This window comes from Podarcis liolepis (assembly GCF_965112155.1).
Source record: "Podarcis liolepis genome assembly, contig: HAP1_SCAFFOLD_47, whole genome shotgun sequence".
Taxonomy (NCBI): Eukaryota; Metazoa; Chordata; class Lepidosauria; order Squamata; family Lacertidae; genus Podarcis; species Podarcis liolepis.
The window spans coordinates 695,176-705,870 of record NW_028148728.1 but is presented as its reverse complement, the minus strand read 5'-3'; positions in this window follow the sequence as shown (position 1 = coordinate 705,870).

Below are 10,695 nucleotides of genomic sequence, written 5' to 3'. Positions count from 1 at the left end.
GTTATATGGGGCTGGTTATCCCACAGATGAGAAGAATATGTCTAAAGGTCAAGTTAACATAAAATTGAACATGGGCACCAAGGAGTGAAATGACTGGCATATTTTGTTGCTGTTGTTTCCTGGGGAAGGGGATGCTAAGGATATAGCAAACAAGTGGGTATCAAAAGGCGCAAAACAAAATAGTTTATGCCATAATGAAGAAATTGTAAGCCAAGGTAGAGCTTGTTGTCTCAAAAATTCAGTTTTTTATTGTAACAACACCAAAACAAAAGTAGACGGGAAAACCAGGTTTTGACACCGGAGAGGACTTGCAATGCAACTTCAGTCGAGCACTTAGGGAAAGCGAGGCTGAGAACAACACGCATGATTTTCTTGTCAATGTCAATAAGATTGAGTCCTTACAGTCTTAGATATTTACTGCATAATAGACTCCATTTCATGAACTTATAAAAAACGCTTGATAAACATGCAAAATAACCCATTTTAACTGGTTGCTAAATAAAAGGCTAACTAAGCAATTGGAGTAACTGGCAGCAACTGCATTTTTTAAAAACTGGTTCCTGGGTTGATTTCTCTCCCCAGAAACCCTAAAAGGCTTCATACAGAGCTGCACATATTGAGTAAAGCAGAAATTAGGCCTGAGTTAAAGCTACTGTTGCCAGCCTGTCAATGTACACAGTGGTGTTTCTTCTTCTCTAGGGCTGTTTTCATCCTTTGCCATCAAGTACTCAAGAAAATGAAAAAGAAATATAGCTGCTATGATATTGAATATAGTAAAAGCTAACTTAAGGTAGGGACATGGGTGGTGCCGTGGGTTAAACCACAGAGCCAAGGACTTGCCGATCAGAAGGTCGGTGGTTCGAATCCCCGCGACGGGGTGAGCTCCCGTTGCTCGGTCCCTGCTCCTGCCAACCTAGCAGTTCGAAAGCACGTCAAAGCGCAAGTAGATAAATAGGTACCGCACCGTCGGGAAGGTAAACGGTGTTTCCATGCTGCTCTGGTTCGCCAGAAGCGGCTTAGTCATGCTGGCCACATGACCCGGAAGCTATACGCCGGCTCCCTCGGCCAATAAAGCGAGATGACCGCCGCAACCCCAGAGTCTGTCATGGCTGGACCTAATGGTCAGTGGCCCCTTTACCTTTAACTTAAGGTAAGCCATGTTGTTGAATTTCTCCTGTTCTTAAAACAAGCTGTCATTGTCTGTCATGTCTCAATTTTTCCCCAAAATGAATCCTGGGATGGCAGTGGGGAGCGAACTACAGCTGTAGGGGGAGACACACCCATTTACCCCACCAAAGCTACAGGGCTGCCTCACACGCAGAGTATATAGTCCACATTAATTAGATTACCGTATTTTTCCTTCTATAAGACACCCCCATGTATAAGATGCCCCCTATTTTGGGGGACTCAGATTTAAGAAAATGGGGAGAGATGCAGCCATGTATAAGATGCCCCCTAATTTTTGACATTATTTTTTAAGGGGGGGGGGACCTAGTCTTATATACGGAAAAATGCAGTATGTCATGGAGGACCATAGAGACCGAAATGGGCAAAAGGCCTTTCAAGATGTCCCTTGGACTCTTCTAATGGGACTGGGCAGTTGATAAAGAGCAGTGAATCAGGACACAGGACAGGCGAACCATCAGTCAAGAATTCAAGGTACATTCATCTGTAAATCATCACAGTTTGAGTAAGCATGTGATGAAAATCTAGTGATGTTGTGGGGGGGGCGATCTTCAGTTCTTCTCAGACCAGTCGGTCTTCTTCCACTCTGATTCATTGCCATGATTCTGCCCCATTCTCTTCAGATGCTAATCATCACTTTTTAAATACCTTCTCTCAAAATTCATATATATATATATATATATATATGCTTTCGTAGATTTTCACGGGTACAGGAATGCAGGTTTTGGTGTCTTCGGGTGTCTTCCCGTGTAAGAGTTGGGGTGTCTAGGCGACGTTTCGACGAGGTCTCACTCGTCATCTTCAGGCTGGTGCTTTCGGCTTCTTGTTACTGGAACAGAGCAGGATCTCAGTGTTTGAGTTCCTATAAATACTGTTGAGGGGGTGTGGTGTATAGCCTCCAACGTTCTGGGCAGAGAGGAAGTTCCCAGGTTAGTGTGCCTTTTCTTCTTTTGTTCCTTAATTACTTGAGGGATATCTTGAGTGATTTCTTGAGTGATATTCTGAGTACCACTTAGGTGGGTCATTAGGTGTGGATTAGTTGCTAAAGCTTTCGTGTCTTGACCTCTTGAGCTTGTGAAGAGTTTTTCTGAGAAGATGGCTGTACTGCACTTAGTTGTGCTCTGGCTTGGCTTCGTGTATAGGGGCGAGCTGTGGTTTTGTGCCCTGTGCCAGCCAGATCTGTGTAGGGATTGCAGGGGGGTGCAGCATCCGGAGGTGCCACTATGGTTTGGCTACTGGATGGTGTCTGTAATTTATCTGTGGAGAGGGTCTGGGTTTGGGTCTGGTGTGGTTGATTGGTGATGGCGTTCTGTGTGCCTCTGGTTCTGGTGTCGGTTTTTGTGGGGAGGGCTAATTTCCAGATGTCTGGCAGGCGGGACGTGTCGTCACGCTTGTTCATGTTGTGAGGGTGTTTCTCTATCTCGATGGCTTCCATGATTATTCTCTTGTGGTGATGTTCCATGTTAAAGAGCAATTTGGAATCTGCAAAATTAATTTCGTGTCCTGTTTCTTTCATGTGTTGGAAAAGAGAGGAAGTTTTTTCTTCTTTTTTGACGGCATTCTTGTGTTCTGCGATACGTGCATTTATTCGTCTGTTTGTTTGTCCAATGTACGTGGCTGGGCAGACTTTGCAGGGTATTTCATAGACCCCTTGGTTTTCCAACTGGATTTTATCTTTGGGGTTTCTGAGGATATTGGCTATTTTTTGGTTGGTGCAAAAGGCTGTTTTGATATTGTGTTTATGGAGGATTTTGCTAATTTTATCTGTAGTGCCCTTGATATAAGGAAGGAGGGCCATGCCATTGTTTTCTTCTGTGTCTTGGTTTTTGGGGGGTGTTTCTTTTTGGATTAGCTTCGTAACCCTGTTTTGCTGGTATCCATTGGCGATTAACACATTTGAGAGATTCTGTAACTCAGTTGTCAAGTGGTCTTTGTCAGCCAGGCGTTTGGTTCTGGAGATGAGAGTCTTGGCTACGGAGTTTATTTGTGCAGGGTGGTGGTGTGATTGTGCATGTAAGTAGCGGTTGGTGTGTGTTTTTTTCCGGTAGATAGTGTGTCCTAGGGAGCCATCAGGTTTTTTGTAGATTAGGACGTCAAGGAAGGGAAGTTGGTTGTTGGCTTCTACACCCCAAAATACAATTCACTATGGAAATAGAAGCCAACAAAGACCACTTGACAAAGACCACTTGACAACTGAGTTACAGAATCTCTCAAATGTGTTAATCGCCAATGGATACCAGCAAAACAGGGTTACGAAGCTAATCCAAAAAGAAACACCCCCCAAAAACCAAGACACAGAAGAAAACAATGGCATGGCCCTCCTTCCTTATATCAAGGGCACTACAGATAAAATTAGCAAAATCCTCCATAAACACAATATCAAAACAGCCTTTTGCACCAACCAAAAAATAGCCAATATCCTCAGAAACCCCAAAGATAAAATCCAGTTGGAAAACCAAGGGGTCTATGAAATACCCTGCAAAGTCTGCCCAGCCACGTACATTGGACAAACAAACAGACGAATAAATGCACGTATCGCAGAACACAAGAATGCCGTCAAAAAAGAAGAAAAAACTTCCTCTCTTTTCCAACACATGAAAGAAACAGGACACGAAATTAATTTTGCAGATTCCAAATTGCTCTTTAACATGGAACATCACCACAAGAGAATAATCATGGAAGCCATCGAGATAGAGAAACACCCTCACAACATGAACAAGCGTGACGACACGTCCCGCCTGCCAGACATCTGGAAATTAGCCCTCCCCACAAAAACCGACACCAGAACCAGAGGCACACAGAACGCCATCTCCAATCAACCACACCAGACCCAAACCCAGACCCTCTCCACAGATAAATTACAGACACCATCCAGTAGCCAAACCATAGTGGCACCTCCGGATGCTGCACCCCCCTGCAATCCCTACACAGATCTGGCTGGCACAGGGCACAAAACCACAGCTCGCCCCTATACACGAAGCCAAGCCAGAGCACAACTAAGTGCAGTACAGCCATCTTCTCAGAAAAACTCTTCACAAGCTCAAGAGGTCAAGACACGAAAGCTTTAGCAACTAATCCACACCTAATGACCCACCTAAGTGGTACTCAGAATATCACTCAAGAAATCACTCAAGATATCCCTCAAGTAATTAAGGAACAAAAGAAGAAAAGGCACACTAACCTGGGAACTTCCTCTCTGCCCAGAACGTTGGAGGCTATACACCACACCCCCTCAACAGTATTTATAGGAACTCAAACACTGAGATCCTGCTCTGTTCCAGTAACAAGAAGCCGAAAGCACCAGCCTGAAGATGACGAGTGAGACCTCGTCGAAACGTCGCCTAGACACCCCAACTCTTACACGGGAAGACACCCGAAGACACCAAAACCTGCATATATATATATATATATATATATATATATATATATATATATATAAAAGCTGTCAACTTTTTCCTTTTTTTAAGGGAATTTCCCTTATTCCAAATAGGATTCCTCGCAAGAAAATGGAAAAGTTGACACCATATATATCTATATATCTATATCTATCTATCTATCTATCTATCTATCTATCTATCTATCACCATTATTTTTTATTTTCATATCTTGCATCTGATGTCAGCATGGAGATTGTTCCACAAAGCGGGTACTGTAACCCTACAAGCCCGTGTGAATTTTTGTGTGCATTATGTACAAGCTTCCCTGCATTTAGGCTGACGTTGCAGCTCCACACATGCTAAAAATAAAAATGCAGCTCTGCACATTGAAGATGCTAGACTTTTCTGTACACTTGTATGGACAAAAGCTATCATTATTTTGCAGATGCGGAGACATAATTTGCATTATTGCATGCTTGCAATGTGAACGGGACGCGGGTGGCGCTGTGGTCTAAACCACAGAGCCTAGGGCTTGCTGATCAGAAGGTTGGCGGTTTGAATCCCCGCAACGGGGTGAGTTCCCGTTGCTTGGTCCCTGCTCCTGCCAACCTAGCAGTTCAAAAGTGCAAGTAGATAAATAGGTACTACTCCGGTGGGAAGGTAAACGGCGTTTCCGTGTGCTACTCTGGTTCGCCAGAAGCGGCTTAGTCATGCTGGCCACATGACCCGGAAGCTGTACTCTGGCTCCCTCGGCCAGTAAAGCGAGATGAGCGCCGCAACCCCTGAGTCGGCCACGACTGGACCTAACGGTCAGGGGTCCCTTTACCTTTATGGTTGCAATGTACCTGCATGATTGCATTTTGAGAGTTTTGGAAGCCAGTCAGCTACACTAGGCATGTCCAACCCCCAAGAGACTGTGGTCTACTCCAAGTATAAAAAAAACTGACAGTGATCTACCCATTGCCATTGAAGGGAGGAGGAGCATGCGTGGGGATTGCCCAGAGTTGTTGAGGTTTTTTTTACGGGGGGGGGGGTGTCCAGAGTTTTTGAGCTTTTTTGGGGGGGAGGACTCAGAGTGGTTTACCTTTTGGGGGTGGGAAGGATTGCCCAGACTTCTTGAGATGTTTTTAGGGTAGAGGACCCACGGCTGTTGAGCTTTCTTGGAGGGGGGGGCTATCAATAAGGATCCCACGATCTACCAGGATCACCACCTGTTGTGGTTCAAGGACCCGATTCCCCCAAAGTGGAATAAATACACAAGGACACGTGATATAAGGTTAATGGGCAAGAGAAGGCCATAACTTTATTGATTACAGCAAGTGAAAAGGTATTGGCTTAGGCATTGGATTACGTCAGCGGACTGACTCCACCCCCTCAGAGAGGGGTGAGTCAGAAACAAGGGGGGTTTATTCACCAGTAGGTGGAGCCTGTTGATGTTAATCCAACTATAGGCTCTCCCCTGATGTCACCGAGGTTCGTGCCATGGCCTCCCACCAAGCAGGCATCGGACTGAATACACAACCGCCAGATTCCTTCAACGGAATACCCAAAAATTGAAGGCATAGGCGATGGCCACACCTAGCTCTTCGACACCACAACACATTATTCCAATGCCTAACCTACCCACCAATACCACGAAAGTTGTGACGATTGCTACGAGGTAGGCGAAAAAACCAAAAAGCCTAATGCCAAATGGAAAAAATCCTACCAGCCCCCCCCCGGACAACCAGGGCGACCAACCTAAGGTCCATAGCAAGGCCAAGGAAAACTAAGACCCTGAGCTAAAGGGAGTGGAGGGTGGGTGACTCACGACGGGACGACAAAGAGTGAGGCCGAGGAGAGGCTGGCGCCGCAGCATATAGGCTGCTGTACACGCCCCCTCGGAGACACCTGGTTGGGTGCCTGCCGATGGGCGTGGGCGCCAGCCAGGTGAGGGGAAGGCAGGGGGCTAACGCCCCCTGTTAGAGGTGGAGCTCGGGTTCCCGCCCACAACCACTCCCCTCTCTTCCAGGAGGAGAGTCTTTGTACATGCCTGAGCTACACCATTTCAACTGGCAAACTCTGAGGGCAGGATGGAGCAGGTAATTTTTGGCTAAGAATTCTAAAGCAACCCTAGTCCTCCTGCTCGTGGCAGTTTTTAACAGCCTTCTTATGAAGGAAGGAAAGGCCATAGGCCCTACCAAGTCACATACCGTGAAGGAGTTTTGCAGAAATAGTCTGCTATCTTTAAGAGGCGTCTAAACGTTCCTTTTTCCCATCCCAAAACACACACAGAGCCATTTCCCCCCCACCTCATTTCTTTATCTAATAACTGCAGAACTGACCCATGAAAAGGTATCTGAGCAAGGGTTTTGTCCTGGCCTGTCTTTATTTTTGTGTTTCCAGAACTCACCTCCCCCCCCCCCAACAGTCAGAGTATCAAGTTTAGCTCTTATCAGATAATTAAAGAGTGCTTGCCTCTGGAGGTAATTTTAAACCAATCTCAGGAAAGGGCAGTAACTATACACTGTAGATAATTATAGTCTATTAAAGAACCTTAAGATTAGATTCAGAGATCACTAATCACACAAGGTCATAAATGTACAGCACCTTTCTTTGGCGGTGTCTGAATTCTGACATACATTTCCTTCGTTTTGGGGGTGGTGTGAGGATTGACGCTCACATATATACTGATTTCCTATATTGATCAAATGGTGAGAAAGGGAAAGGATGAAAGAAAGAAAAAACCACCAAAACACTGAAAGGAAAATTCACAATGATGTTTCAAGGGCATGACTTTAGAATGCAGATAACAATAACACTAATTCATTAATAACTGCATTAATTCACAGCACGGCACATAGGCTAGCATTATTACACCAATTTGTCAGATCAGGGGCTAAAGATAAGAGATAACCAACAGAGCTCATGAACCAGGGATCTCCTTGGTTTGCTGCCCAGACTCTTCACTACTGTGCTACAGTAAAATGAAAAAAACGAAGATCATGACCACTGGTCCCATCACCTCCTGGCAAATGGAAGGGGAAGAAATGGAGGCAGTGAGAGATTTTACTTTCTTGGGCTCCATGATCACTGCAGATGGTGACAGCAGTCACGAAATTAAAAGACGCCTGCTTCTTGGGAGGAAAGCAATGACAAACCTAGACAGCATCTTACAAAGCAGAGACATCACCTTGCCAACAAAGGTCCGTATAGTTAAAGCTATGGTTTTCCCAGTAGTGATGTATGGAAGTGAGAGCTGAACCATAAAGAAGGCTGATCGCCGAAGAATTGATGCTTTTGAATTATGGTGCTGGAGGAGACTCTTGAGAGTCCCATGGACTGCAAGAAGATCCAACCTATCCATTCTGAAGGAAATCAGCTCTGAGTGCTCACTGGAAGGATAGATCCTGAAGCTGAGGCTCCAATACTTTGGCCACCTCATGGGAAGACTGCTGGAAAAGACCCTGATGTTGGGAAAGATGGAGGGCACAAGGAGAAGGGGACGACAGAGGATGAGATGGTTGGACAGTGTTCTCGAAGCTACCAGCATGAGTTTGACCAAACTGCAGGAGGCAGTGGAAGACAGGAGTGCCTGGCGTGCTCTGGTCCATGGGGTCACGAAGAGTCGGACACGACTAAGCGACTAAACAACAACAACAACTCTTGGTAAGGAAGACCTGACAAAATATAGCAGTTGTTTTAAAATACCGCAACCCTGAATGAACATGGCATTTTGGATTCTGGTATGATCAAGAGCTGCCAATACCTTGACCAAATATGCAACCTCCCAAACTGAAGAGACACCATTGGTCCATTTTTTTGCGTTGTATTATGTGTAATGAGTGGACAGGCGACAAGGCTTAGTTGTGTGGTTTTTAAAATTCACATTTTCTTTCTTACCATCCCCATCTCCTTTCTCTCTCTTTCATCAATTTCTTCTTTCTCCAGCACAGTTTCTCCCCTTCTTCCTTCCTACCAGGATCATTTACAAACAAACTGAGAACTATGACTATAAGGATATAACTCTTCGGGGGGGGGGGGGGAGAGCAGCAATGTGGAGGCAGTTCTGATGTTGGACTTCCAGTGGCCCACTTTGACTCTTCAGCCCCCTTCTAAAAGTGACACATAAATAAAAGTAGATGATGACCAGGGTTTCGAAGAAAGTCCCACACTGTTGGGTTGATACCATTGGGCACCTCCTAAGGCATATGACCTCCTTCACTGGAGACTTTTAAGTAAAGGTTACGTGGCCATCTATCATGTTGACAGATGAGATTCCTGCATCACAGGAGATTAGTTGAGATTCCTGCATAGCAGAGTATTAGACAAGATGACCCTTCCAACTGTACAATTCCATGATTCTAGAATTTATTTATTTTTAATTGCAGCCACTCCTTGCCACCTCTGCTGTATCACCAGTTTCCTTTTGCATGCAATCATTTATTCCACTCCCTGCCAATATCTCACAATTTTTATTTATTTTTATTTTGTGGAATGATACAGTATCAGAAAAGGATGCGGGTGGCGCTGTGGGTTAAACCACAGAGCCTAGGACCTGCCGATTGGAAGGTCACTGGTTCGAATCCCTGCGACGGGGTGAGCTCCCATTGCTCGATCCCTGCTCCTGCCAACCTAGCAATTTCAAAAGCACGTCAAAGTGCAAGTAGATAAATAGGTACCACTCCGGTGGGAAGGTAAACGCACTTCACGCATGCACAGAAGCATTCTATCGTGCTTCATGCATGCGCAGTAGCAGCACTCTACCTATAGACTTTTCAGGGTGCGAACGGCACCCCGAAACGGATCGCGTTCGTAAGTAGAGGTACCACTGTGTCAGATTTCTGTTGCATTCATGTTTTAAACCTTTGATTGTGGGCCACTTAAGGGGACCTGTCACTGAATAAACTTTATTTTATTTATAAATAAATAAATAAATAAATAAATAACTAGGGAGAAGCATAAGTTGACCCAAGGAGGACTCATGTGCAGTTTGAAAAATTGCCCTTCCCTCCCCTTCCCCATAATGAAACGCTTGCTGGAATTTACTGCCACACAGCAGATGAATTCAGTAATGTAAAGACTCCCTTCTCTTAGGGTTCAACATCATCGAAGAAAGACTTAAAAAGCAGAGGTCATGAGATGAACTATTGCAATGTAAACACCGTTTTCTGTTAACGCTCTTCGCAATGAAACTTAGTGTTGCATGAATTATTGGTTTTTTTCCTGGGTGCTAGCAATTATGCACTTTCCTATGGGAAAGAATATTATTGCATTAGGCACTATTTTACACACGATTTCTCCTTCCTTGGACCTTTTTAAGCAGAGGTTGGTTCTAAGCCATCTGTCTTAGAAGCTTTAGCTGAGATTCCTGCATTGGGGGTACCTTTCAACTCTGCAGTTCTATGATTCTGACTATATTCCTGCTTTGCAAATTTATGTATCGGATGCTTATCATACTTACATCAATTTTGCATTTTTATAGTTTTGGGTGAGTGTGTTTTCTTCTTTTCTTTGCTCCTTTTTATCCTCCCTCCCGGTACACTCTAGGCTGACGTCTTTCCACAACAATCCCGCAATCATCGCAGAAAGTGTGCATACTTTTTTCAGAAAACTATTGCCTTTCAGCAAAATAGACTAAACTCTACTGGATGGCATTCTACTGTGATTTACTCACAGCAGACCTCTTGAAATTAACAGACCTAACTTAGTTGTGCCTATTAATTTTAATGGACCTACTCTGGGCAAAAATTGGTTGAATACCACCCATTGATTCCATTTGTGAGAGATTTAATAGGGTTCTGTGGAGGGAGGGAGATATTTGTCCAGACTTAAAGGAATCCTGATTATTTAGTTGGTCTTATCTATGCAAGGGACGCGGGTGGCGCTGTGGGTTAAACCACAGAGCCTAGGACTTGCTGATCAGAAGGTCAGCGGTTTGAATCCCTGTGACCGGGTGAGCTCCTGTTGCTCGGTCCCTGCTGCTGCCAACCTAGCAGTTCGAAAGCACGTCAAAGTTCAAGTAGATAAATAGGTACCGCTCCAGCGGGAAGGTAAACAGCATTTCCGTGTGCTGCTCTGGTTCGCCAGAAGTGGCTTAGTCATGCTGGCCACATGACCCGGAAGCTGTACGCCGGCTCCCTCGGCCAATAAA